The sequence below is a fragment of the Alosa alosa genome, chromosome 13, assembly GCF_017589495.1.
Source record: "Alosa alosa isolate M-15738 ecotype Scorff River chromosome 13, AALO_Geno_1.1, whole genome shotgun sequence".
In the NCBI taxonomy this organism is placed as follows: Eukaryota; Metazoa; Chordata; class Actinopteri; order Clupeiformes; family Clupeidae; genus Alosa; species Alosa alosa.
In genome coordinates, this window is record NC_063201.1 from 30,596,655 (window position 1) to 30,623,922 (window position 27,268).

The 27,268-nt window shown below is 42.0% G+C and overlaps 1 long non-coding RNA gene across 1 annotated transcript; it reads left to right on the forward strand.

The window, feature by feature from the left end:
• The first annotated feature begins 6,255 nt into the window (after positions 1–6,255).
• LOC125306113 lies at positions 6,256–22,431 on the forward strand. The gene is made up of 3 exons (XR_007195496.1): positions 6,256–6,479; positions 19,808–19,850; positions 22,376–22,431. It is a non-coding gene; the product is annotated as an uncharacterized LOC125306113 (long non-coding RNA).
• Positions 22,432–27,268: the final 4,837 nt, after the last annotated feature.

The window sequence follows — 27,268 nt, forward strand, 5'->3', positions numbered from 1 at the left end:
CGATTTCCTTGTCTAGTTAGAGCAGCTGATGGGTCTTTAGGTGAAGTCATGCTGTCTCTCCCTTGATGCGCATCATTGTAAATAAACTCTGTTCCTGATTTTTCATACTATTGGTCTGACTGGGTCTCTATTAAATCTATGGTATCAAAATTACCATCAACACACACACACACACACACACACACACACACACACACACACACACACACACACACACACACACACACACACACACACACATACACACATACATACACACACACACACCAGCCCTGACAACCCATTGGCCCTGTGGCCCACTGACTGACATCTGTAGCTGACTCATGCTAGTGGCTGGAGAGATGCTCCCCAAGTGTAATTGGGCCGTCTCTTGTGAACGGAGATGAAAACATCTCTCTGCCCGTTGGTCCTGTCCAATGGGAGAAGCCCCGGGCAGTGGTGTGTTAGGTGTGTCCAGCCCCGGGGACTGACTGCACAGTGAGGCTGTGTCAGGGTGAGCGAAGGCTGTTTCTGGGAAACTGACAGTATCTTGGGGAAAGGGTGAAGCGGCGTCTGTGGCTGCAGCCAAAAGCACTGACTCATCCTGGCACATGAGAGCTTGGCACACTTTGAGAGGAGAGGGGGGGGGGGGGGGGGCACAGCTGCAGTCTCCTTCATTGGCTGACAAACACTTGAAAGGAGTTCAGCAGGGTCGTTTAGATGGCTGGCACACCACACACAGGAGCCTGCTGCATGACTGGATGTGCCCACTGAGTCCGCTGCCTCCAACGGTCCCCAAATATGAACCCCTTCCCAACCTGCTCAAAGGAGCAGCCAGATGCTTCCTGTCCTTGTGCAGGGTCGCTTATGTCTCCTGCTCTGGATAGAACACATAGAGCTCTAGCTGCACCCTGCTTCTGTACAGCAGGTAATATCAAAAGCCTCACTCGCTCGTCCCTCATTAGCCTTGAGGCCAAATCTATGCGCCCAGCTGTTCTCTAGTCATTTTCAGACATACCAGCATTCCTGCTGAAAGCCTTAGATGTGTTGAATTCCTTTATCCATTTGTTGTGACTAATGTACTAATGTAAGGGTGTTCTTTCACAGAACGCCATCCATATTGATGACTGGGTGGAATAATGAAAGACAAAAAAAACATGGAAAACATCCTCTAGCCTTCCAGGCTTCAACCAGTATGCTCCATCAAAATCAACCCCCCCTTCCACAAATGTAGGTCTAAAGGCGAAATAAACAGTTTTAAGACCGTAAGTCTTCATGTTGTTTTCTAAGGGTCTGATGATAAGATATTGTTTGCCACCAATTATGCATATAATGCTTTTGTTTCATTTTTGTCATATGGAACAAAATTGCCTGTCACAAAGGGTGAGATGTGTAGAATGAACTGGAATAGTAAACAAAGTCTGCTTTCAATGCGTCTTAAGGTTGGCATCATTTATGTTGTTCTTTTTATTCTTTGAGAGGCACATTATTCCTTTAAATTATGACAACATAAACATGTAAAATCTAAGTCATCATGCACAATTTAAAGCCTCATGCGGGTGTTATTTATTATTATTTATTATCACTCTCTCTACTTCCCTCTCTCTCTCTCTCTCTCTTTCTCGATCTCTCCTTCTATCTTCATGCAGCACTGAAGTGGAGTTAGGCTTTATAAATAGACGTGCCAGTGCCTTGACAATAGGCTGTCTACTTCCTACACAGAAGCATCAGTTCACAGGGAGCCAACGACAGCTGTGTGGATCCACCACACACACACACACACACACACACACACACACACACACACACACACACACAGTGAGTTCAGAGCATGTCTGGAACAGCTGTGTGGATCCAGCAACAGTGAGTGGGCAGTGATGCATTGCAAGTGCCTGAGTTCCTGCCAGAAGCTTTTACACACACACACACACACACACACACAAATGCATCTTTGGTCTGTAAATTGTGTTCTGTGCCTATGAGTGAGATGTGAGATATTTGATTAGGGTGCTATACACTGTTCACTTGAGTATTCAATTCAGGTTTATTTCTTTCTTTATTTCTTTGCACTGCGGCATGGGGGTAGCTTTTAGTTGCAAAGTCTATGAGTCTGCACCACCACTGGGTTCATTCACCAAGAAGTCACTCTGTAACACTTTAGACTCCACATCTCCTTGAGGCAAGTGGTGCAACTAATTGGGTGCACTAATTAAAGGTGCAGTCAGCGATCGTATGCGATTTCAAGCCCATAACATTTTTTTGCTAGATTCAGAAATCATCTCCTCCATCACCACTGCCCATTCAGTAACTACACTGCAAAAATAAACACAGGCAGCCCAGGCTCCAAAAAATGGAAACAAAGTGGGGGCAGCCTCTCCCCCAAACCAAAATGAAACCTAGTTGCGTGGAGTTTCTCTGGGAATATTGAAGGTAGGGGTGAGCTACCTCCAGGCATGTTTCATTTGGTCGTTTGGTAATACATTTAAATATAAACATAAACACAAACAAATGAGACATCCTGCGCAATCTCTGACTGCAACTTTAAGTGAATGTACTGGTTGTATAGTGCATAACGACTCATTTCAGCATCTACAGTACACCTGATTCAACCTTTCAGATGTTCACAATGGAGATGAGTCCAATGAGGAGAGCAAAACAGTGAGCTGAAGGTGACTGAATTAAGAGAGGAATCAGAAGCCATATGGTTCCCTGTATCAGTTTCCATCAGTTGCCTATACTTCTTCCCATCAGCAGGTACTGGCTTACTATATAAATTATAAGTATAAGTATATATACTCTTTTGATCCCGTGAGGGAAATTTGGTCTCTGCATTTATCCCAATCCGTGAATTAGTGAAACACACTCAGCACACAGTGAACACACAGTGAGGTGAAGCACACTCTAATCCCAGCGCAGTGAGCTGCCTACAACAACAGCGGCGCTCGGGGAGCAGTGAGGGGTTAGGTGCCTTGCTCAAGGGCACTTCAGCTGTGCCTACTGGTCGGGATTCGAACCGGCAACCCTACGGTTTCAAGTCCGAAGCGCTAAGCAGTAGGCCACGGCTGCCCCCCACTACAAGGGCATGCTGTGTTTAATCACTGGACTCTTCACAATGAATCAGCTCAAGCCACAGAAACAAGAACCCATGAACCCAAGACTGAACATGCTCACATAGGCTACAGTATGTTGTAAAATAAAACAAGACCAGCTTGAAATAAATGAGAAATTTGTGGATAGCACTGGGGGGGGGGGGGGGTGTCTTTTGAGTGCTTTTAGCTACCTCAGTTACATGCCACTATGGAGCTTTGCTTTAAAGATGCAGTCTGTGAATCGGTTTCACACAAAAAAATGACCTGTCATTTGAGATCAACAGCAAATCAAATTACAGCCCTTCCCTCTGTGTTGCTAAAGCACTGTGTTGATTGGCGGATATTGTTTATGACTCAGTCCGAGCCACTATCTTTGTTTCCACTTTACCAAGCCAGAACTGTGTTAAAACATTTCTTTTCAGTATGTACTGAATGGACAACTATAGGACAACGAGAAGCAGCTGAACCAGACAAAAGTGTTTGCGATTAAAATCCCATAACTTCACATTTTTAAATAAGTGTGGTGCTCTTTCGCCACTATACCAGTACATTAATTGATATTGGCATGCTTCTTTCCATAATACTTTTCCAAGCACAATGGCCAATAGCCAACATGTGCTTAAATATACATGCATAGATTATCCATCATAGGGCCCGGATACACCAACCCGATTATCGGCCGTCAGACGTCATCCGATAGTTGGGCGAGGTTGGTGACTCGAGTCGGTTCGGTGTGTCCCGTGCCGTCGTCAGTCGGAGTCGGTGTCGGCATTCATTTTGGCCGATTCCACATGTTGAATGGACCAGTGGGCGTCAGCCTCAATGACCAATCTGATTGGTGGAGTGCTACCCTTGACTAACCTAAACATTAGCGGTATCTCAGATTAGTAGGCCTATGACCATTAGCCCTACATTCAGCGATGTAAGTTATGAACATGTACTTACCCCTACACACACACACACACACACACACACACACACACACACACACATACAATTTCCCCCTCACCCTAGTCCTTGCCTTCCCCAACAAATGTAGGTTAAGCTTCAAAATGTGTTATGTCCTTCCATAGCTCTTTTAATCATCCCATTGTATTCTTATTGTTCTTAAATACTGTCTTTATGTCAGCAGCACAAGTATTTCACCACTACCAGCATTTCCTCCATTAAGATTTCATCATATTTTTAAATAATAATAAATAATTATTAAAGTATTAGTGGTAATTATTATTATGTCCTTAAAACATTGTGATGTCCCTCATCTCCAAACAACATAATTCCAATTGAAAATGTGAGCACCAGATAATCATTGGCCTTCATACTGCAAGATTAATCAGAACATGATAATATTTTCAAATTTATCACATCTTTAATTGTTTTTTGTTTATTTTTATTGTTTGTGAAATTGTTTATGTCTTGATGTCACGTACGGTTATGCTGGCAACTACGCCACTCCGTCCGGCATCTTTTGTCTTTTGTGTCAGTGTCTTGTGTGTGAGCGCTTTGGGTTGCTCTCTGTGCATATAAAGGGGCTATATAAATCAAAGTGACTTGACTTCAAAAATGATCACCTACAATCTCATAGTAAGATCTTACATCAGTGTCCTTTGCATTGGGAGCTGGTGAATACTGGTGGTGCTGTGGACTATTTGATGAGCATGCACTAAGCCTGCTTTATTTAAACCCTGCTGCTGTCACATGATGAGGCACCATCAATAATAGGAAGACATACAGGATCACTTTCAGCTCTGCATTTCCTGTTGTCTCGTTTCCTCTTCCAATGGCTCTTTTTCCCTCGTGTTCGCTGTCTTGCGCTAGCTCTTTGTGCTCTCTCTCTCTCTCTCTCTCTCTCTCTCTCTCTCTCGTGACTAGTGTCTCCATTTTTATACTCCCTGCAATTCTCCGTCAAACTGGGATACTGCTAGCTAATCAAGTCCGTGCCCTGACAGGCATCCCTATTGCTGTGCCCACTGCCAGCCAGTCTATTAATGCAGCATTTGAATCACGGCGGGGGCTTTTAGAGGAATGAGTGTGTTTTATTTCAGATAGACATCCAGACTGCACAGCAAAATCAATGCACAGCAGACATCAGCAAGAGTTGGGAGATGTGAGTGTGTGCATGCACGTACACACATACACATACAGATGTACTATACACAGTTTTACTATATACATTTGTGTATGTTCCAAATGACAGGCTCAGTCATATGCACTGACTGGTTAGTTAGTTTCTGTTCATTAATATTCTTAAAGAAAGAGAGCTGACTGATTGTACATTATGTTTCTGTCTAATACCCCGCATTAACAATACATTCATTTTATTAGTCAATACGATATGACATGAAATAAAATAAAAAGTAGACAGGTTGTCTGTTAAGTTTGAAAATAATTGTTTGCGATGTAAAATGGAGGCAATTCTACAAATGTAGTTGGCTTTGAAATATGAAAATCCCGAATGTGTTAACATGGTCCAATTTATTGAGCGAGAGAGAGAGAGAAATCCGACATCTGAAAAGCCTGGTTCAAGTCCATGCTCACATGCTTACACACAGAGGACTATCCATCCTCTCTTGATATTTCTGGTTTATATCCATGACATGCATAAGTGACATTTTTGACATTTTACAGCTTTGTATTGTGGTTTTTATCAGTGAGATAGATGTCCACCAACATATTGATGATATACTGTAGGTCAAAAAGGGAAGTGACTACCATCTAAAAGTCACTTTGGGCTCACTCAAGCCACTTGCAACTTGCAACATGTTCACACTTAATACATACACACAGACAATCATGCTTAGTGTTTATGGCAAATCTTGAAAAGCATAAAGAATAAGTTTAGTCAGCCTTGAGTTTTATGGTAATTCCTATCTCTTGTCTTTCCCATTACTTCTCTCTCTCTCTCTCTCTCTCTTTCTCTCTCTCTCTCAGGTTTCTTGAACTGCTCTGAAAGCAGGCAATGGGCTCCAATGAGCAGGCAGCATGAGGGAAAGGGAGAGACCAATGTGTAACAGACAGAGGGAGGTGTAGAAGGTATGGCTGGAAAGCAGTAGGCAGCATCTCCATCCTCCTCTCCCCCTCCCCCGTCTGCGGTTTCTCTCGCGCGGGTGGTACAGCCTCACAGATTACAAAACACCCCTCCCATGTGTCTTACTGTTCTCTGTGCCAGTGCAAGAGAGAGTGATATGATTCTCCTGGAGTGTGTGCATGTGTGAGCGTGAGAGAGAGAGAAAAAGAGAGAGAGAGAGAGAGAGAGAGAGCAAGAGCAGCTGGGAAGGAGAGACAGCATAGAGGAGAGAGAAAGAAGGCTTTCTTGTGCAAGTCAGTAGTTGCTAGAAGACTGACAGACGCTGGATCTCACGATCATCCTCGACACAGTCTGCAGCATGGGTCCATGGGGGCAGCCAGAGGGTAAGTCTAATGGGAGATCTTACTCACACACAAACACACACACACACACACACACTCACAGCCAGACACCCGTTTCCACACGCACACACACACACCTCCAGTCTGTGTCCTCCTGCCACTGTGCCTCTTGGATATCGGTCACTCTGCTGTGGTTCCACGGTGTCGCCAACCGACCGACCGACCGGGGCATGAGACCTGCCGCCACCCGGTATGAGGTCTCCATGGGCACCCCACCCCTGCTGGCTGTCCCCGTGTGCCACCAGAGCGCAGTGCTGCTCGACCCCCTCCCACCCGGCACCCACTGCTACCGCAGCCAAGCCTGCAAAGTTGGGAGGGTAACAACTCTTACAGCGGCATGCTCTTCTCTCCCACTGCTTTCGTTTTTTACTGCATGTTTCAGGATAGAGGGAGGCTTGTCTCTCTCAGAAATGAGACAAGATAGAGCTGTCTCCCGTGGAGTACCAGACAAATGGCAAATGGCAGTCAGACCAGCCCTTGTGCGGCATGCGATTCATTTCATATAATGCTGGACATACCAACATGAATGTCATCACACCCAAAGAGTCAGACAAAGAGTGGTCTGAGAGGCACTGGATTGGTGGAATGTGTGTTTGAATGCATGTGTGTGTGTGTGTGTGTGTGTGTGTGTGTGTGTGTGTGTGTGTGTGTGTGTGTGTGTGTGTGTGTGTGTGTGTGTGTGTCCCACACTACTAAAAAGTGGATCGATGCACAAACAGGGTCACAGACACACAAACGGCCTCTCTCATCAGCAGCACAGACTCTTCTCTCTCAGGCCGCCGAGGCATGACAAACACTTAAGCGCAGAGAATCTGCTGGGTTGAGGGCATTACACAGCCTCCAGGAAAACAGCGTCGGCAGGGAGGGGGAGTCAAGCGGTCATCTGACCCCTGCAGTATCAGGAGAAGCAGACAGCTGAACACTGTCAGGAGATGCCATGAGCGAGCTGCAGGAGGCCAGATGCAGTAAGGCCACAATCTCTTGGTCAGAGTGTGTGCGTGTGTGTGTGTGTGTGTGTGTGCGTGCGTGTGTGTGCGTGTGTGTGTGTGTGCGCGTGCGTGCGTGTGTGCGTGCGTGTGTTTGCGTGCGTGCGTGCGTGTGTGTGTGCATGCGTGTGTGCATGCGTGTGTGCGTGCGCGTGTGTGGCCACCAGCGTGTACATATGTTCAGGTGTTGACGTCTTTGTGTGTGTTTCTGTCTGTGAAAGTACCTAAATGCTGAAAAATTAGGAATTTATATGGTAAAGGAACATATATGTTATACAAATATGATATGCGCACAACGATTCCACAAAAATCATGGCGTGTATATGCTCTTAGACACCCCAAGGTGTGTATGTGTGTGTGTGTGTGTGTGTGTGTGTGTGTGTGTGTGTGTGTGTGTGTGTGTGTGTGTGTGTGTGTGTGTGTGTGTGTGTGTGTGTGTGTGTGTGTGTGAATAAGGAAGATCCTATTGCCTTGCGTAATGCAGGATATGCTGGAAGTCTAAATGTATCTCACCCACCAGTTTGTGTTACGGTTTCAACATTTGTGTTCTGGACTCCTAATTTTATTAGAATCCCCATCTTTTGGCTTATTTACCATTAATACAATTTTACCATGTTTAAGAATGCATCATTTTTCATCAAATTGTGTGAAATATCAAAATAGCATAACATAGGTTGGAGGGTCCTCTTTAATTGATTGATTATAGTAAATTAAAAGCAATTGAGGAATTATTGATTTAATTAATCTTATTTAGAAAATATATGAATGAATACTCAAACCACACGGCCTGTTTTTATTACTATATAGAAACAGCGCACAAAGTAATATGATTAAAACAAAATCTGAATAGCGACAGTAAAATGTACATGTATGATGCATACGTGTTCCATATGAGTTCAAATAATGAGAAAGGATATGTTTTAAAATGTTGTGTCCTTTAAAGACACTGTCTGAAAATTACCTACTAAAAACAATTATGTCTATTTTTACATTTAACTGTAAACATAAAACATTTGCACATTTTAGTTGTCCCCATGGGAAAGAATCAAATCAAAAATGTTAATAGGAAACCAATCAACATTTTAACAGCAATTTTGCTATTATAATGGACAAGGACACATAATTATTGCATATTTTTATCAAATGAGATCTGCTGGATAGTTTACACTCAGACACACACACACACACACACACACACACACACACACACACACACACACACACCTCATACCTCATAAGAAGGTTCCAGAAAACTATGTCATTAGACTGATATGTAAGCCTTTATGTAAGCACTAAGCATGTTCATCTATGACTTAGTTGACGCAAAATGAGGTACATAGTGCAGCTTGACAACTCCATAGTAAAGAGGGACTAAATGTGTAACAGAGCATAACCCAAATACCACATCATCAGTTCCTGAAATGACAGGCGTCCATATGTTCTACTGCACCACCAGGAGAGAGAATGCTCTCGGCTGCCTTCGCTGACACACTCCTCATCTGTACCGTTACATACGAAATGATGCGCACGTCTGGGAAGCTTGGGGTGTGGCAACGTATAAGCTTCAGCAAATGCCGGCATTAGAATGTGGACTCATTGTCCTCTCAGTAAGGAGCAGTAGCCTTTCACAGCACTAATGCCTGATTTACGTGTTGGTTCACCGCCCCATTGCTCATGTCATGCTATGCATTATCATGGTACATAGCTACCAGCAGAAAACTCACCAAATGGTAGGAATTTAGCAAGCAATACATCTTCACATGTGACCTAGTTCTCTGGTGTGTGTACCTAATGCACACCTTACATTCCACTATGGGATGCTGAGAGGGAACCACCTGGCTGACAGGAGTACGTGCCTTTTATACTGCGCTGGTGCAATACTGCAGAGGCTCTAATAACACATAGCACAAACAACATGGCCACATTACTCACAACTGCTGTATGATTGTAGCCATTTTGTGGCAGCATTACTCCTCATATGCCAGGATCCAAGATCCTTCACTATGCCTGCATTACATATATGCCGTGTCCCTCCTCTTATACACCCACAGAAATGTACACAAGCCCCCTCCTTCTCAGAGACACATAGCTGCACATGCACACAGAGATTTGCAGAGCAGGGCATGTGTGTGCTGGGGAGGGAGGCTGAGGATGCTCTCCATACGTTGTGTCTAGCAGGAGGGGCTTGCTGTGTCAATGCCATGCGTTCACAGACATTCAGTTCCTTTGTTCTCTGTGCAGGAGTCGATAACAAAGGCAATTAGGGACAAATTAATGAGTGTGTTTGTCTGTGTCTCCTCTTGCAATGACATTAATGGCAAAACGCTCTATACAGCAAGGCATTTGTTGGAAAATGTTCTATTTGACAGTATATAACTGAAATGTCTGGGCAAACAGGAATTATCCAGTGAATTACCATAGACGAGCATTGCAGTCACAAATATGTAAGGCTGATGCAGAAGACCCCATTATCTATATACATTAATCATAATGGATGGTATAAAATCAAATACATGGGGTAAAAAAATGTACAGAAATAAATGACACAGGAGGGACAAGAATATAAAAAATAAATATATTTGTTAGTCGATATGAGTATTGTGTTAAACTTTTCTTTCAGAATTTAACTGTATGTCATAGGCTACCTGACATACAGTTATATTTAGAAATAACCCCAAATATTAGTCTGGCCTTACATAAAATGATCATTAGCACTTACATAGAAAACCATTAGCACCTAATATTTAGTTATTGTTATACTCTAATCTCATGCATGACACTTATTTACATCCATATTTTAATAAATATATAAAATTCACTAAATGAATTCATTATGTAACTATTTTTAACAATCTCTAATTTACAATCAATAGCATTATGCATATTGCTGTAGAATGAACATTTCCTTTAGCATAGGCTAAAAAGAACAAGATGTTCAATTGTGGAGAATTCTACACAATACAAAGGAGCCTATAAGACAGACAAAAGCATCCTCATTTGACAGGCATGCAGTGACTAGAGTGAATAATTAGCCATTGACACAGATAAGACAGCGCGCTCTTCTCCCCTCCAGATTGCTTCTTCTCATTGATTAATGCCGTCAAGCAGAGTCAACCACATATTTCTAAACTCCTGCTTCAACAGCAGCGTACACTTCCTGAGACTAAAAGCTCAGACTACTGCCTCTTATTTGGCCTGGTGCACACATAGGCTCCATCCATATGCTACTCCAGTGTCAATTCATTGGTGAGCCAGCTTATTCTATAGCTGGACAATGCAAACAGCAGCCATCACACGCTTATCGCCACAAATAATAGGTAGTAAGCACCGTGATAAAACCAGAGATGGAGATTAAAGCAATGTAGATAAAACAAAAGGAGAGGCGATGGACTATAAAATATCATTCTGATTTTCCGAATGCAGGTGACTGTAAGACAGAATCCCTTTGTGAAATGGTCTTGGGTAAGGCAAGAGTGTTTGAAAGAAAGGATGGAAAGAGAAGAGAGGGAGAGGAGGGAGAGGAGGGAGAGGAAAGCCCCCTCCGTCAGCACAAACCATCTCATGAATCCTGACTCTTATCCATGTTAAAACAGCAAGCCGCCCCTCCTCCTCCTTTCCATATAATGGCACTATTAACATCTATTAATAATTCAGGAGGAGAGAAGTGTGTGAGTGTGTGTATGTTCGTGTGTGTGTGTGTGTGTGTGTGTGTGTGTGTGTGTGTGTGTGTGTGTGTGTCTGCATGAGCTTCCCCTGGGGGGCTGCTTTAACAGATGTGTGCTGGATTGTCAGACCTCTGAGGGTTGGGGGCTGCAGGGTCGCCATTACTTCCCCTAGTTTGTCTTTTTTTCCTCCATCTCCCCCTCTCTCTCTCGCACAACTACCCCTGTGGTCATTTACACATTCACACAGTCACACACACACACAGTCACCCCTGCACCCCCCCACACACACACACACACACACACACATTCCCTCACAGACACCCCATCACATGATCTCATGCCGTCTCAGCGGGAGTCTTTGTGTGGAGCCCGCGCATGCTGTCATGTGCGTTTGTGTGTGCCTGTGTGTACGCTAATACCAGTGTGTGCGTTAGAGTGTGTGTGAAGGAATTTGGCGTTGTGTCTCTCTGTATACCTGTATGCATTGTGTGCATGTGTGTGTGCGTGTGCATGTGTGTGATGTAGCTGTGTAAATCCTAATCAGACAGCCATTTGATGAGGAAAAGCTGATGGCTAGGTAAGGCTTTCATACATTTCGAATTCTGAATGGTGTGTGTGTGTGTGTGTGTGTGTGTGTGTGTGTGTGTGTGTGTGTGTGTGTGTGTGTGTGTGTGTGTGTGTGAAAGTGTGTACGTGTGTGTGCACGTTCATATGTACATCTGTATGTGTGTGTGTGTGCGTATCTGGGAGGAGTCAGCAGAACAATGACGGGGTTCTCTCGTCCGTCTGATGATGCATGCGTGTGCGCGTGTGTGATGTGTGTGAGAGTGGAGTGTGTGTGCACATGCTTGCACTCTCCATCAGACTCAGGGTGAAGAAAGGTAAGCCGTCTTGTCCACTCTCCTTATGCGCTACAGGGCATTGTGGTATTGTTTGGGTGGACATACTGTATGTAGTCTACCACAAAAGCGCCTCAACCCATTTTTTTGTATTAACCTTTGTTTCATATCTGCTCTTTTATCCAGGCTGTCTAATTTAATTATGTAGTCTATTCAGGAATGTGTACATTAGATTACTGAAGCTAGATTAGTTGATTGCATTTGTTAAAAGGCTGTGATGCTGGCATGCAATATTTCTAGCCATTCTTTGATGTGGTTACTGACCAAAATGAACAGGTTTTACAGTTGGAGGTCATGCCAAAAAATGCAATATGCGTGAATATGTTCTACAAAGGGGAAAAAGCATATTTTCCGTTTAAACTATGTTCATTGACATTCTCTCGCATTGTCCTAGGAACCTTGTGTTCTCTGTGATGATCAATATGCTTTCCTCAGAGTAACATTTTCTATTGTTCCATACATCAATGTATTACCATTGGTGGATTCTCACAGATTGGCTGTTAGTCCTCAGGCCTCTCTGCTTGTTCACTTTCTATTGTCCTTCTGCACATGAGATCCACGCGTACCAGTGCCCACCATTTCCATATCAAATGTGCAGTTTTACAGAGGACCTGTTCCAGACTGTAAATGCTCCCTAATTATTTTAGAGGAGGCTATTATTAGCTGCCGGTGGTGTCTCAGTGACATCTGAGGGACTCAGGAAATGGTTTGTCAGAGCCAACCTGGGCTATTTTTACACACATTGCCATTATCTGACTACCCTCCTTGACCACCAACACACACACACACACACACACACACACACACACACACACACACACACACACAAAAACACTTCACTTCTTTTCAAGGGCCATCGCTGTAGGTAGCACCAGCACCAGATTCAGCTCTGGTGTCAGAATAATGTTGAGACCTATTATCCCACTTTGTGCGATATCCATCCATTACATGTGTATTCATGTGGTTATACAAATTTGATCGATTATAATTTGATAAAATTATAAAATGTGATTTATAACATATCTCAAATCGTTTTTATACCATGTTATGCAAATTTAAAGAATTTACATTTTATTAACATCAGTTCTATAGCTTTGGTACCTGGCACAGCACATTAGTCAACATTTTTGTCATATTGATTTAAATCAGCTTTTTTATTTTATGTGAAATCTACTGCATCAACAAAAGATTCCAATGGCTAGGTTAGTCAATTTTCCTCTTGTTCTTAAGCACACATAATGAATAGTGTACAAACTTTTCAGGTGAAGCTGGTTGTAGCTACACTTTGTAGTTGCATTGAAAGAGATTGCAAAATACTGACAATTCTTTTTATTAACAAAAAGTTAGAAATGGCACCTTTATTGATTGTGATGAATGAAAGTGAAGTGAATGAGTGAAATGGAAGTGATTCTGGATTTACAATGACTTGTATAATTAGGCCACCTACAGGCCACCTACATGGTCAGGATATGCGCAACACACACAACACACTAAATGCATAGCACAGCAACATGCACAGAAGACAGACAATGTTTTTGTATTATCCTTAAGATATGTTATGAATAAAGGTTCAGAACTACTGCAACATTTTCACAATAAAATTCACTGACTTTAAATAGCAATTTTATAGCAGCTGTGAAAGAGAAATGCATACCATCGTTTTTGACGTGTGCCTGTCATCAAGCACAGCATGGACTCCATCATCACTTCACATCCATCACATCTCTCCCAGTTCTTCAGCTACAGCAATTGCTGTCTTTTTGACTCCTAGTGGTAGTAGACAAAGAAAGTTCACTGATCTAAGGGGCTGGCACATCATACAAAACACTTAAAATCAACATCCAAGCGAGTTGCACCTTTCTGGCAGGATCTTTCAACGTCAATGACCACTCTGTGCCAAAAACCCTCAATTTCACAGGCCACCTAAACAAAGGATTCTGATTGGGGCAAAGTCAACCATAAACTGTAATTTTCTGCCATTTCTGAACTGGCTTATGTTTTCTGAGCCAGACTATTGTCTCCCTAATATGGTCACATTCACTGGGTCAGCTGTAGCCACTACAAGCGCATTATATATATTGCCGCTCTGTGCAAGAACAACGCCAGAGAATGTGTTGCTGTGTCTGTGGCTGTGGGGAAATGGAGGTGTATGTAGGCCTAAAAAGCTCTTTATCATGACCCATTTTATTCCTGATGTCATGCAGAAGTTATGGCTGCTAAATTTGATGCTCAGCATCTCTCCTAATTCCCTCGCTCCATGGAAAAGATTAGAACTTAATTCCTGGGTGCGGATTGCAGGTATGCTAACTGCAGATAAAAAAAGAGGCAGCGTGAGTGACAGGCGGGCTGGTGGTAGGCTTTCTCTCGCCATCGTCTCGGGGAAGACAGAGTGAGAAACGAGGGATGCAGGGAGAGAAGGGAGGGCGAGACTAAGCTCAGAAAAACGGTTGAAAAAATGCAGGTTATTTCTGCAGCAAGCTCTAGAAGGTAATATACAAGAACATTTACATATGGGGACAGAGTTTGTATGTGCATCTCATGTTTAAAAATAGTCAATGTTCATCAGGCATTTTAGCCATAGGCCTGTGATGGGGTTGGCAGTCATTTGCACTCTGAAATTCTGATGCCAGGATTTTCTGTGTCACACCGTTCACTGGCTCTCAACTCATATAACTAATCAGCTATTTCAAGGGCACACCAATCAGAAAATTAGAACTATCCAATATGCTAGGACACCATTTTAACAGGTGTTACATGAATTCTGCCAGGAAGAGCCTTTCATAAAAGACTAATTTATTTTCAAACTTTTAACATCAGACTAATTAATTAAAGAAATGTGGCCTTCTGCTTCTAATGAGACCCTGATCACAGTAACACCAAAGTTTGCACTAATCCTTGTGGTACAAGGATTGCACCTGAGTAATGATGCAGGAAGTCAAATCCACTTTTATGACAAGTGCACCTGTCCTTGCAGGTCTACATTAGGAAAAATACTGATGTATCCTTGAGATTGTAGAGCAGGAGCAGGCTGGACAGCACCCTGGGGAGTTACTTTAATTCTGTAAAATTATGGTTTCTTTTTGGAACGCCCCAATTTCATATCCTCATTTCTGAGGCTATAGGAATGTGCAAAGAATCTTTCATGCAAATGCAATAAGCGTTCCTTCTCAAGTAATCACAAGGGAAATTTGTGCACACATAGCCTACATGGCATTTAGAGTCTCAATTTACTCAACTTTTTTTGAAAATCTACTTTACTCATTCAACTGGTTCATTTATAGTTTCACCAGTAATATATAACTAACCAATAATATTCACCGGTTTTGATTGGCTGATAGAAACAGCCAATAAGCACATATTTGGAGAGACACAATATTTTCAATTCAAAACCAATATTACACTCTATTTATTTCATTGGAAGCGCATGACATTTCAGAGTAAGTTCAAAACTTCCCTTAAACATGACTTCATCAAGTCAGACATGAATCATCAAACTTTAGGCTACCTGGGTGCCACCCACACTGATTTGGGTTACTGGTCTAGACAGCCTGTGTGAGTGAATCAGCCCATTAGTCCGACTGAATCAGCAGCATTGCCCAGAAATCTGCTGTCATGTATTCAGGTAGAATATTTTATCATAAAGTCTTTTGTGGAGAATATCCTTCATAAATGCAAAATTAATAACCAATTCTGGATTCTGTTGACCAGAGAGATTTGAGTGTGTTTGCCTGGAATGTTCTCTGTTTCAAAGGGGTTAGATAGGCTATCTGCAGCTGTGTGTAAATCAATTTGCCTATTCAATTCATAAACAATCTCACTGGAACAATGCCGAACGCACCGAGTCCAAGGGACCTGAACAATATTTTAGCTCAGTCAATAGGCATAATCATAAGCCTTACATCAGATATTGAGCTCCGGCGACCGCCGTATGATGAATGGCCGCATTATCTCAGTGGAGCCGATAGTCGCCGACCAGCCGGCAGCGGTTGCAGATTCAAACCACCGGCAATGCAAAAATGATGGACATTGTGTGATGTCTGTTGTCACACGTTAGGCTCTCATCCGGTTGTCAGAGCTAACATACTGTAAGCTCCATGTAGTTTTTACTGGCAGACTGAGGCAGATATAACATATGCAATGATAGGCTATAAAGTGATGAACAGTAATGCATTTTTTTCTAACATACGACTTATTGTGATATAGTCCATCCTAGATTCACCACAAAAAAAAAAACTGCAGTTATGGGAGGAAAACATCAGCTATAGCCATGCAGTTTTTTTCTAAAGTAAACAATAATGGAGGCCCTACAATGCAGTTTCATGTTCAAAATTCTGCATTTCTGCTGTAAAGTGCAGTATAGTTGCAGATGGCATGTTTGTATTTGAACAGCATGGAATTCCTCAAAAACTGCCGCATTGACTCTCTTGCTCCTTTTTTTGAGGTAGGCCTATATTCTGTATGGCTAATGGCTGGCATAGCATTTAGGCTGTAAATGCAAATAGTCTAACATAATGTCTTTCATGTTTCCATATCACAGGGGAATTTAAACCTGTCTGAAATCATTCAGGTGTCATGCCCACATGTAACAGGTCTCAAAACAGAACTAGAAAATGGAGTTCATCCTGTTTCATCCTCATTTTCTCAACATTAATTCTCAGTGTTTCTCTGCCTGTAATTGTGCTTGACATGATCAGCCTGCCAGAGCGGCTCGTTCCCTGATGCAGCGTGGCAGATTAGTGCCTAGCCATGCTGTCTCTGTGTTTCTGTGTGAGCTTTCAGTGCCAGCAGTCCCCCTTCACTGTGCCGAGGTCATTGTGATGTCGCTCTCTGTTCCATTTCCGCCAGACCGCTTCCCTCTCCCCACTCTCATGGAAAACCCATAAGCCTATTTTTGTAGAGTTTTGTAGAAACAAATGGAATTGTAAAAGTGCACATTATTTCATTATTTCATATAGATCAGACAGAAAGTTATGTTTTATATGTTCAATGTTGCTAATATAGCTCTGTAAAAGACAAGAATGCAATCATTTAAGCATTAAAGGTGCCATGTGTAATGTCCGCCAAAAAATCAATTCATATTCCACATTTCATAAAAGATGGGGCAGTATACCTCCAGAAAGTGTGTTGGTCTACCCTAGAGTAATAACCAACACACGTGTATTGCAGTTTGGCTGGCAGTTATGTTGCCCACATACCGCCTCCCATGGCCGAAACTGGTATTATGACACCTGTCGGGCTGTGGCTAGTAATTTAGCATGCTAATTCAGGGTGATATTTCTGCAGCACTATACCTTGTCATTTTTTCAATGACACTATCGCCCTTATTTCTTCTCATTCTTTTGATGCATGTAGCTCATTTTTTGGATATTTTTACCTCAATGGCACATGGCACCTTTAAAAAGTTAGCTATTGTGTATAACTTTGTAAATCTAAAAACACAATGTTGACTTGTTTATCGTTAACTTGACTTTTCTGTTGGCTTTTATCATTATACAGATAAATTTGTTGTTTGGAACTTTTATATCGATAAATGCAATTATTTTAAGACCTTAACATAAACTGTATCCATAATTGCCATAATTGTGCAGTATTCAAAATACATTTTATTTTATTGATTAAGGGAGTAAGGTTATCCTGCCAGTTAAAGCACTTATGTTTTGTATTATCAATTTTATTATCATTTTATAATTTTATTATGTTACTTCTTAAAATGAAACAAAAGTATAGACAGGTTCATGAATCGGGACAAATTGGTATGTATATTTACATAATAATAATAATAATGTATTTATAAGATATCATTTTGATTATAACTGATAAAATGTAATGTACTAGTTTTGGCCACATCTTGAAATAGAAACCATGAGAAGTAGTTTTCGGTGTTGAGCACTGTGACACAGTGACTTGTATCCCACAAGATTACAGTACAAGCATGCTTGTGGCACATTCAGAGTTTCTTCTTTAAAAGGCTTGGGAAACCTTTGTGCCCCCTCTCCTGTTAGCTGTTACCTAGAAGGAAGCTGTGTGGACTTCAGGGAAGAGAGAGAGAGTGTGTGTGTGTGTGTGTGTGTGTGTGTGTGTGTGTGTGTGTGTGTGTGTGTGTGTGTGTGTGTGTGTGTGTGTGTGTGCGTGCGTGCCTGTGTGTGTGTGCATTCACATGAACTAGACTGAACCACACAGAGCTATATTGATAAAATGGGCTGATTGCTCTTTTCAGTTCTTCATTCTTTTCTGACCTTGTGTTTGTCATTCTATCTCTCAGCCATCTTTTCCTGCTTGCTTTCCTTATCTCTGGCCTGCTCTAAATGCTCTGTTACAGCCATAAGAATTCCTGCCTGAACAATTCTCATCTCTTCTGCAGTTTTCTTATTTGGCCTTCCACTCTGTCTGGTTCAGCAGATCATCTGTCCAGTGTAAAGATGCTAAGCGTTATTGAGCAGGAGCCTTTATGTGTGCCTGCTGGTCAGAGGTCTGTGTGTGAGCCCCTCCAGCCGCTGCTGTGGTCAGTGCTGCAGTGCCACGCCTGGTCAGTAGGAAAAGCAGCAGCACTGGGTGCACTCCTCTAGCCACACACCACCTCTCTCTAGCCACCATTTATTTCACAGAGGTGGACACGCCTCTCACTGATACAGCATCTTATCTAGATTTCATGTGCGGTGTTCCCCCCTCCTCGGCGATGCCTGAGGATGTTTCCATTTGTGAACGTCTCTGCAGAACCTGAGGCTGAAACACCACTCGGCCAGTGGATGCCTCGGCGGCCATTTTGTGATTTTGGGTTCTGTGAAGATAGAAAAGCTGAATGGGGGAAAGTGCGCTATGTGGGCAGCGTGGTCTTTTTCTCAGTCCTGCTCTTCTCAAAGATGGCATGAGGAGGAGGGGAAACAGCGCTACCAAGTTGAGATATTCTCAGGAGGAGAAGAAAACACCTCCCGGAGGGGACAGTCACTGTCAGCCAGGTGTTTCAAGACAGTTGGTGACTCCAGTATGTGTGTATGTGTGTGTGTGTGTGTGTGTGTGTGTGTGTGTGTGTGTGTGTGTGTGTGTGTGTGTGTGTGTGTGTGTGCTTGTTTTTCCCAAGTCTAATGCATGCTGAGCGATCCAGAGCATTGGTGCATCACAGCTCAGTTTCCATCTTTAATGAGCGTGAGCTGCCTGCTGTCGTTTACCTCGGCTCCTCTTATAGATAGCTAATTACAGTTCAGGCCATCTTTCTGTTTCACTGCACCACCACACAGTACACACTCTCCTCACTGGAGGATATGATGGGATTTGAAGGTACCATACTAAGATGCAGACTAACCCTGCACATACTGTAAACTTTACATTTTGTGAATGCAAGTCCACACACATAAGAGACGAAAGCTGTTTGCTTCTAATGACTTCATATATATATAGATAGGAATGAACCACAGTGCATGTGGATGGGTAGCCCACATACAGTATGAGGTCAGCAGGAGATGCCTTGGGGATATGCTTTGCAGGTAGTTAGGGGAAAGTGTCTATGTGTAAATGGAGGCTGAGAGAAGTGCAGGCCTTGCAGGAGTGGGAGTGAGCAGCAGTGATGGAGAGGAGCGTTTCTGTGGCCCGAGCACTTCCTCCACAGCGGCTGCCGTGCTGCTGATAAGCGCCTTACCTCTCTTTTAAATGACTCAGTAACACAGCACTGCCCAACCAGCCTCTGTTAAAGATGCACTCCACCGTTTGGTTTCATTCCAAATTGTTAATAATTTAGCCCTTATATTTGTTTCCTTTTTACACAGCCAGGACTGAGTTTGCTGACCACAACCACAATGGACAGCTACAGTGAGTATGAGGGGCAATTCACTGGATCTCACAAAATTTGTGTTGGATGGAAATTGTGGATTGAGTCTTTAAATAATACAGAATAAGTATTTAAATGTATTCTTTTAATAAAACAGTGATTCTTTTTATTTTTTTAATTGTTTATGCCAACTATCAGATCACTATGATATAATCTTTCAGACAGATGTTCACAGCACAAGACAGTGATGATCACACACACACAATATATATATACCAACCAGTTGAAGTCACTTTACATGGTTCATCTGGCTGCTCCTGCCGCTTTAACGCTGGGCCACCATTCAAAGAGCCACCTCTTCCTATCATCCAGACAAAGCTAGATCAGCCAGACGCTGTACATCAACCATTCCTAGTGTCTTCTGCACCCTTAGTCTGCAGTCACGCGCTGCTGGTTACGCTGTGGATCCTGGTGCTGCCGGTGGCTTGCTCACTGAGGGGAGCATGATTGATCTGAGAGGATGGGTGTTTTTGGGAGCCCATTGCTTCCTTCTCCATGGTAAGCAAAGAACCCCCTGGCCCCTGCAGGCATTCTGCTGGCTAAGCACAGCTGTCTGGACGCCGAGAAAAGGGATGGGCGCGTCCATCAGCACAAAATTTCTGCCCATGGCCTGAGACTCTGGCTGGAGGGTGCAGTCACCTCCATGCCAAGGGAGTGGAGCTCAGGCTCGAAGGGTAATTTCACTGAAAGCTTTAATTACACAGCGCAGCCATTAATGTGCAGGCCAGCATTTAGCGAGCCACTCACCCACAATAAACAGAGCCTGTCACCTGTCAGAGGGCCCATAGTTCTCTTCTCTCTGCCCTCAACTCTTCTGTCAGGATGTATGTGGTTGTGTGTGAACTGCAAATAAGCTGCTGATAACTTCCAGACACTATTGACTGTGTCTCTGTCAGACGGTGTGATGTGGAGAAAGAGGCCAAACTCCACAGTGGCATCCATACAGGCAGGGCTCGTGTAGGTCTTGTAGGTTGTGTAGGTCGTGTAAGTCTCACTCTATTCATGGAAGTAAGTATTTCTGTTAAGGCAGTAGTGTAGTGAGAAGAAAACAGAATAGGGTGGCAACAGGACAGAGAAGGTATTAACTGTATTTTTTATTTATTCCCACGGAACCAAATATATACATGGCACATGTCACGCTGTGAAACAGCACAAAATGGCTGTGGTGATTTGTGGTGAAATTATACAACACATCACAAGAAGATTATGGCTAAGATATGAAGATGTCATCCTATGTGTAAGGGTACAGTATACAGTACATATACAGTCTTACAGAAGTATTGAGACAAAAAAGCTAAAAAACAATGAGAAGCAGATATCTGTTTCAAATAAAAAAGATGCAGATGATTGTATGAACTTTGCGCGGTAAGATTATGTGGCTCTTGTAATGCCTTAGGGGAGATATAATGGTTTTTAAACCCAGAACGTTGTCAGTGGAAGCCATTGAAACATACTATAGAGCCATAGCCAAGGTAGCAGTAACTTAACCTTTCACAGGCCATCTGTTTTACTAGTGGGCGCCCTCCACCCAACACCAGGGGGCAGTGCTGATGTGCGGCCTTCTATTGTTGTCCCTGACAGGAGGTTTAATAGGGGGCAGACATAGCCATAGTTCCTGCTACGCATGTCTTCAGTGTTTTTCTTCTCTCTCTCTGTGTCTCTTCTGGCATGGCAGACTGTGCTCCTGCCAATTAAGTGCAGTGACATTCTTCATCTGAAGGACACTGGCAGACGTCCAAGCACCTCACCCGCTGCCCAGCTGCTTTAATTGAAACCCTAAAAGAAGTTCTTGGCACAAAAGTCCTGATGTGGGCTTTGTTGCAATTAGATTGAGCAGAAAGGGCAACAGAGCTGACAAAAGAGGATTAAGAGAAATGTTTTGCCCGGACATTATGAGCTTGTGTGACTTTTTCATCACAGAAGGGATTAGCAGAGAGAGAGAGAGAAAGAGACAGTGAGGGAAATGGGTGGAGCAAGACGAGCCATAAGTAATTCAGATTTACGATGAGGAAAATTAGCTTTACCCATATAGTAATTAAAGGTGGAAGTTTATTCACAAGATTCAGGGTTGCCAGAGATCAAAGCGTATATTGGCCTGATTTGACTATATTGGCCTGATTTGACAAATGTGTGCTTTAGATTTGAGTTTACTTTCTGCAATGAAGTGCCATCAGCGGAGAACTGATAATGAAAGGGGATATACAACAATTTGAAGTAAATCTGTAAACTCAGACTTTTTAAGCCAATTGTGCAGTGCTGTTGTATCCAGTCATGTTGTATTGTGTTAATTAGACTTGGTTGTGGATTTGCCACTGTTGGAAGACTCCAACCAATGGTAGAAGGAATTTAATATATTTTCCACTGTATAACTGAAAATAAGTTATGTGACTGGACACACACACACACAAACATGTACAGAGAGACATGTATACACACATTTCCATATGGGGGTAAGGGTACAAATATCCTCTAGCAAACTAATGTCTTCTGCTTGTTTCTTTTGCAGCTGGTGAAGCGTCCAGATCCAGAGTTGTGGAGGATGTGGGAGCTGTTAGAAGAGGCACTCACTCCCTTCTCCCTTCTCCAGGGTGGCGTGGGGCAGCTGGTGTTGTGAATCAGGCCGAGATGGTGTCAGGCACGGCTTCTTCACAACACCAGGGTCACACCTCACCACACGCACTGACACCGCTGCTGGCCTTCCTCAACGAGCTGACAGTGATTGCTGTGAGCACACGCAACGCAAGCACAGCACTACAGGCTCACATCCGCTGCAAATGAGTCTCCCTGCAAAATACATTGAATAGACTCTCTCAGCTAGAGAGAGACATTACCAGCACACAGCCAGAGACATAACATATAAAGGGACATGTAAATAAACTGCTAACCATTTTTTTAAAAAAAAGTCTATTTACTGTGAACACGTGTCTGGTGATTAAAATAAATGTGTATCTTTTTAAGGCTGCTAAAAACTCTTACATGTCTCCCTCTGAACAGCTCAACACAAATACAATGAGGAATGTCTTTCTATTGGAATGTTTTATTCTCTTTAGAGTATATGTGGGTGTGGGAGTTGTGCATGATTCTTCCGAAATTAGACTAAACATGTCCAGCATATTCTTCATTGTAAATGTCAGTTTAACAATAAAATAATTCTCCATTTCAATTATTTGATCAAATTTGGGACTTATCATATAAATAATAAAAATGCATTCAAATGCTTTAAACATGATTAAAAAGAGACTTTTTTTTAATCAAAAGCAACATTTTAAAATATCTCATGATCAGCAAGATTGTTTTCCACATGACATATGCATATGCTTGGATTTCACAGCTGTGCATTTTTGTCCACACTGTCAAACATATATTCAAATATAATCAAATTAGGCAATATGAAGAGATCACTCACCACATTTCATCTCCAGACAGTCTCTGATTAGCTTTATATATTTGTAATGTTTAAAATCTTAATGTTAATTCCCCCTGTGTCATAATCATGACATGTCAATGTGTCAGTGGAATTGAGGGATTTCTTCTGAGGAAAGTATTTGAATTGTTTAGATAACTTTATTCTTATGAAAATAGATTTATTTGTTAAGTGAAAATAATTGTTTTAATAATTATTCTAATTTGTCAACATTGTCACATGAAAGTAGATTTTGTTAGATTATATGTGCCATTTGTTATGATCACTTTTCATCATGTGAAGGCAGATGTGATGCACAATTATCATCTAACAGATGAATTTAAATTAAGGCCAAGTAATATAGACAAAAGAAGCTGCAGTATTCTAGCACAAAGCAGAACATGTGCATGGTAAAAATGATTGAAAGTGTATGACTAGATTAAGTAGTTGATATATGTGTACAGAAAATCCAACAGCAGTTTGCACTATCCAAGAAGCAGCATTTTAGACAGACAGAAATTAGAAAGAGTGAATGTGTATAGGAGGATTTGAGTATAGGAGCCACAAGAGCATACGAACAAGAACAATATCTGAGATCTCTGGCACAGACTCTGATCCTGTGCACTACACTTAAATTGCATTTAATAGAACATCAAATAGGCCTACGGAAGAAGAGAATACTTATTATTAGTAGTAGTAGTAGTAGAAGTAGTAGGACATGAGCAAAAAAATATATATAAAGTTTAGTTTCAAGTGCTCACATGAAACTTTCATGTGTGCACGCAAAACTTTCACATGAAAGTTTTCGGTGCTCACGCAAACCTTTTCGTGTGAGCATGCACAACTCTTGCTCACAACACACAACAAGCTATAACTCACAACAAGCCTGTAGTATATTGATGTAGCCTGGGGCATACTGAAGACAGTGACAGCTAGAGAAATGACTACAGTACAGGAGTCAGTTGTACTATATTTTAATCTAGGTCTTCATTATAAGGCTGCTTTGCTTGCAAGTCGTCACCATTATATTGTTTCCATACGACATTTAAAATTAATTTTGAAGTCTTGTAATTTGGTCTGGCACATGGGATAGCCGGTAACAGTTACAAACATCTGGCCAACTCCACGGATATAGGTGGATGTACACAAAATGCAAGGAGAATGAATGTATTAAACATAAGGAAAAAGGATGTACGTTTAACTCTAGGAGAACTAGACCCAAGGGGTGTTGAACTCAGAGTAAGGGACTGTTCGTTAGGAGAACTAGACCCAAGGGGTGTTGAACTCAGAGTAAGGGACTGTTCGTTATTTATTGAAGGGGCCACCGGAGGAAAATAGGGGAGGGTCATGTCTTTTTATTCTTTGTTGAGGGGAGGGTCACCCAACTTTTTTTTTGTCTAGGAGGGGGGTCACCCAACTTTTGTATTCATGAAAACAGCAAAAAATCAAAGTGGCTTGTTTAATTGTTGATTTCTGTCGCCATATAACGTTTTCTTTCATTCCATAGCTGTCAACATTGAACATGGAAAATAGCCTAAGGGAGATTTCCAGTGGCGATTCTAGACATTTTTAACAAGGGTGGCCATAGTGGGGCACTGATTAATTCAAGGGTGGCATGAGGCAAAACATCCAGATAAACAGAAACAGGCTCAAGATGTTAAATTAGCACAAATACATTAGGAAAACCATGCACCAAACACCATACTCATCAATTGAAGGGCAAAGACCATACTCTCACATACAATGTCTTTGTATTTGAATAAAATGCAAATACAAATAAACAAACATATTAAATCTAAGTTGTCTATTAATGGGTTATGCTGTGCTAAAACAAATTCCATCATGGGGACATTAAAATATATTCTATTCTATTATATGGCTATCTGGCCATCTATTTCTGTAGCTGTTAAAATAATTTGACCTGCTTTTTTTGTCTGAGCTGGCAAAGAGCTATAACAAAGTCATCCAAAATCAACAAACACCTCTCAACTAAATGCTTAAAATACTTTTGTATGAAACATGAATGAAATAAACACCAATTAAAGACTAACCTTAATCTAAACATAATGTTACATTCATAATGCTACAGTCCCTAAGGCTCAATCCTATTTGTCATTCTTCATCTTCCCCTTCCCCTAGCCTACCCCTTGTCCCTCGAAACAGAGTGGCAATACATAGGGGTGAGAATATTCCCCTTGGATATAGGACTATAGGGGACAGCTGGGACGATCAAAATACTTTTTAATTAAACATTATTTGCAAAGAGACCACACCGAAAGTTAATATTTTGTCACTAGCAATAACTTACATCTGTCTTTTGTCAAATACAGTTGCACTTTCAGCTCTGAACAAAACCGTTTAGAATATATTTAAGCAAAAGTTGAACGTGCGCAATGTTTCATTTATCCCTCCTGGTCGGGACGAATAAAACAGTCATGGGGGACGAAAGAAACATACAGTTTAGCCTAAGCTACAAAAACTTCCCAAAATTTAAATATTTCACAACAAATCCTTGACTGGTTGAATGGTCACCAGAATTCAAATCGCTTAGCCTAGCCTATGCGACGAGTGTTTATAATGCGTGAGCTTGATGAACAGTAGGCTACAGTAGACCTGCATCACTGTACGAAACATGACCAAAAACATGAATTATGACCTATTACATAGAACTGTAAATCATCTGATCTTAATATTTACAAATATCTAGGCTATATTTAATCTATTTTATTTGGCCTGCTATGAAATGTAAAGCCCAAAGTTGGAGACATGTAGAAATTTGCTGCAAATTCAAAACCGGATTACTCTGGAATGGCTATCTGTACAGGGGGATGATTTACACCTTTGTGTTCGGTAAGGTCCGCTGTTTATTCTGATATATGGTTTGTATGTATTGTTTGTAGGCTATATGGGAAGAGTTCGCAAAGCATTCCACCGAGATGAATGGTTAGGGAGAAGGGCGCAGAACTGTATAATCATATGATTAAATTAAAGTTACTTTTCTCGCGAACCATTTACCACAGCAACTAGTGGCTAACATTGTTTAATTTAACATCGCTATTAGTTGGCTGCAAAGAATATTGAAAGAAGGGGGCACCAAGGTCACAGTAGCCTGTGAGCCTCCGATTTTCAAACCTTGATTAGGACAGTATTATAATTAAATGCTTTTAGGCCCACAGTTAACACTTAATGACCTAGTAAATGTTGGCAGGGTAGGCTAGGTAAAATAAACAGGTAGGAAAATTAGTCTAAGATGACGTGATTCAACAGACGCAACTTGTGTGTGTGATTAGATAAATAGGCACTGGCAGATGCGATAGGTAAATAGATATCTTTGCGTGTTAGCACAAGCAGTAGCCTGTAGGCCTAAACTCACATGCTAAAAACAATAAGTCATGTATAATGGCAAGCGTGTTTGCCACTTTCAGACGTCTGTCTGACACTTCAAACTAGGCTGCAGGTGCATCAAGAAAGGTCCCGCCTTAGACCGTCATAATGGCCAACCATAGACTAGGATTATGGGGTGGCACCTGGGGTGGCCAATCGAATTTTAAGGGTAGCCTGTGCCACACCGAGCCACCCCTCTGGCTCCGCCCCTGGGCTGACCATGAGGGCTGGATGCATTCTGTGTAGTAGGAGCATGTTCACAATGGCGCAAAATAGGTTTCTAAGTGCATGGCGTTGTCGGCGCAGGAATCCATATTTTTCATGGCATAACGCGTTACAAAGTGTCCTCCCATTCATAGCCTAAGTGATAGATAAGTCAGTGTATTTGATGAGACAGTGTTATGTGAATGCGCAAAATGGCTAGGCCTATTGAATTAGTTTTGCACTGAAGATGACACAATCCAAGGCTAACTTTCTCATTTCATAAATGCCTCATCAGATTCCGTTCTCCCCTGATAATACAAATCTACATGTGTCAAAGAAGTACATGTGATCTTCAAATCAACAAAATCCATGGAGAAAGAGACATTTTTTTAAAAAAATGTTAAATAT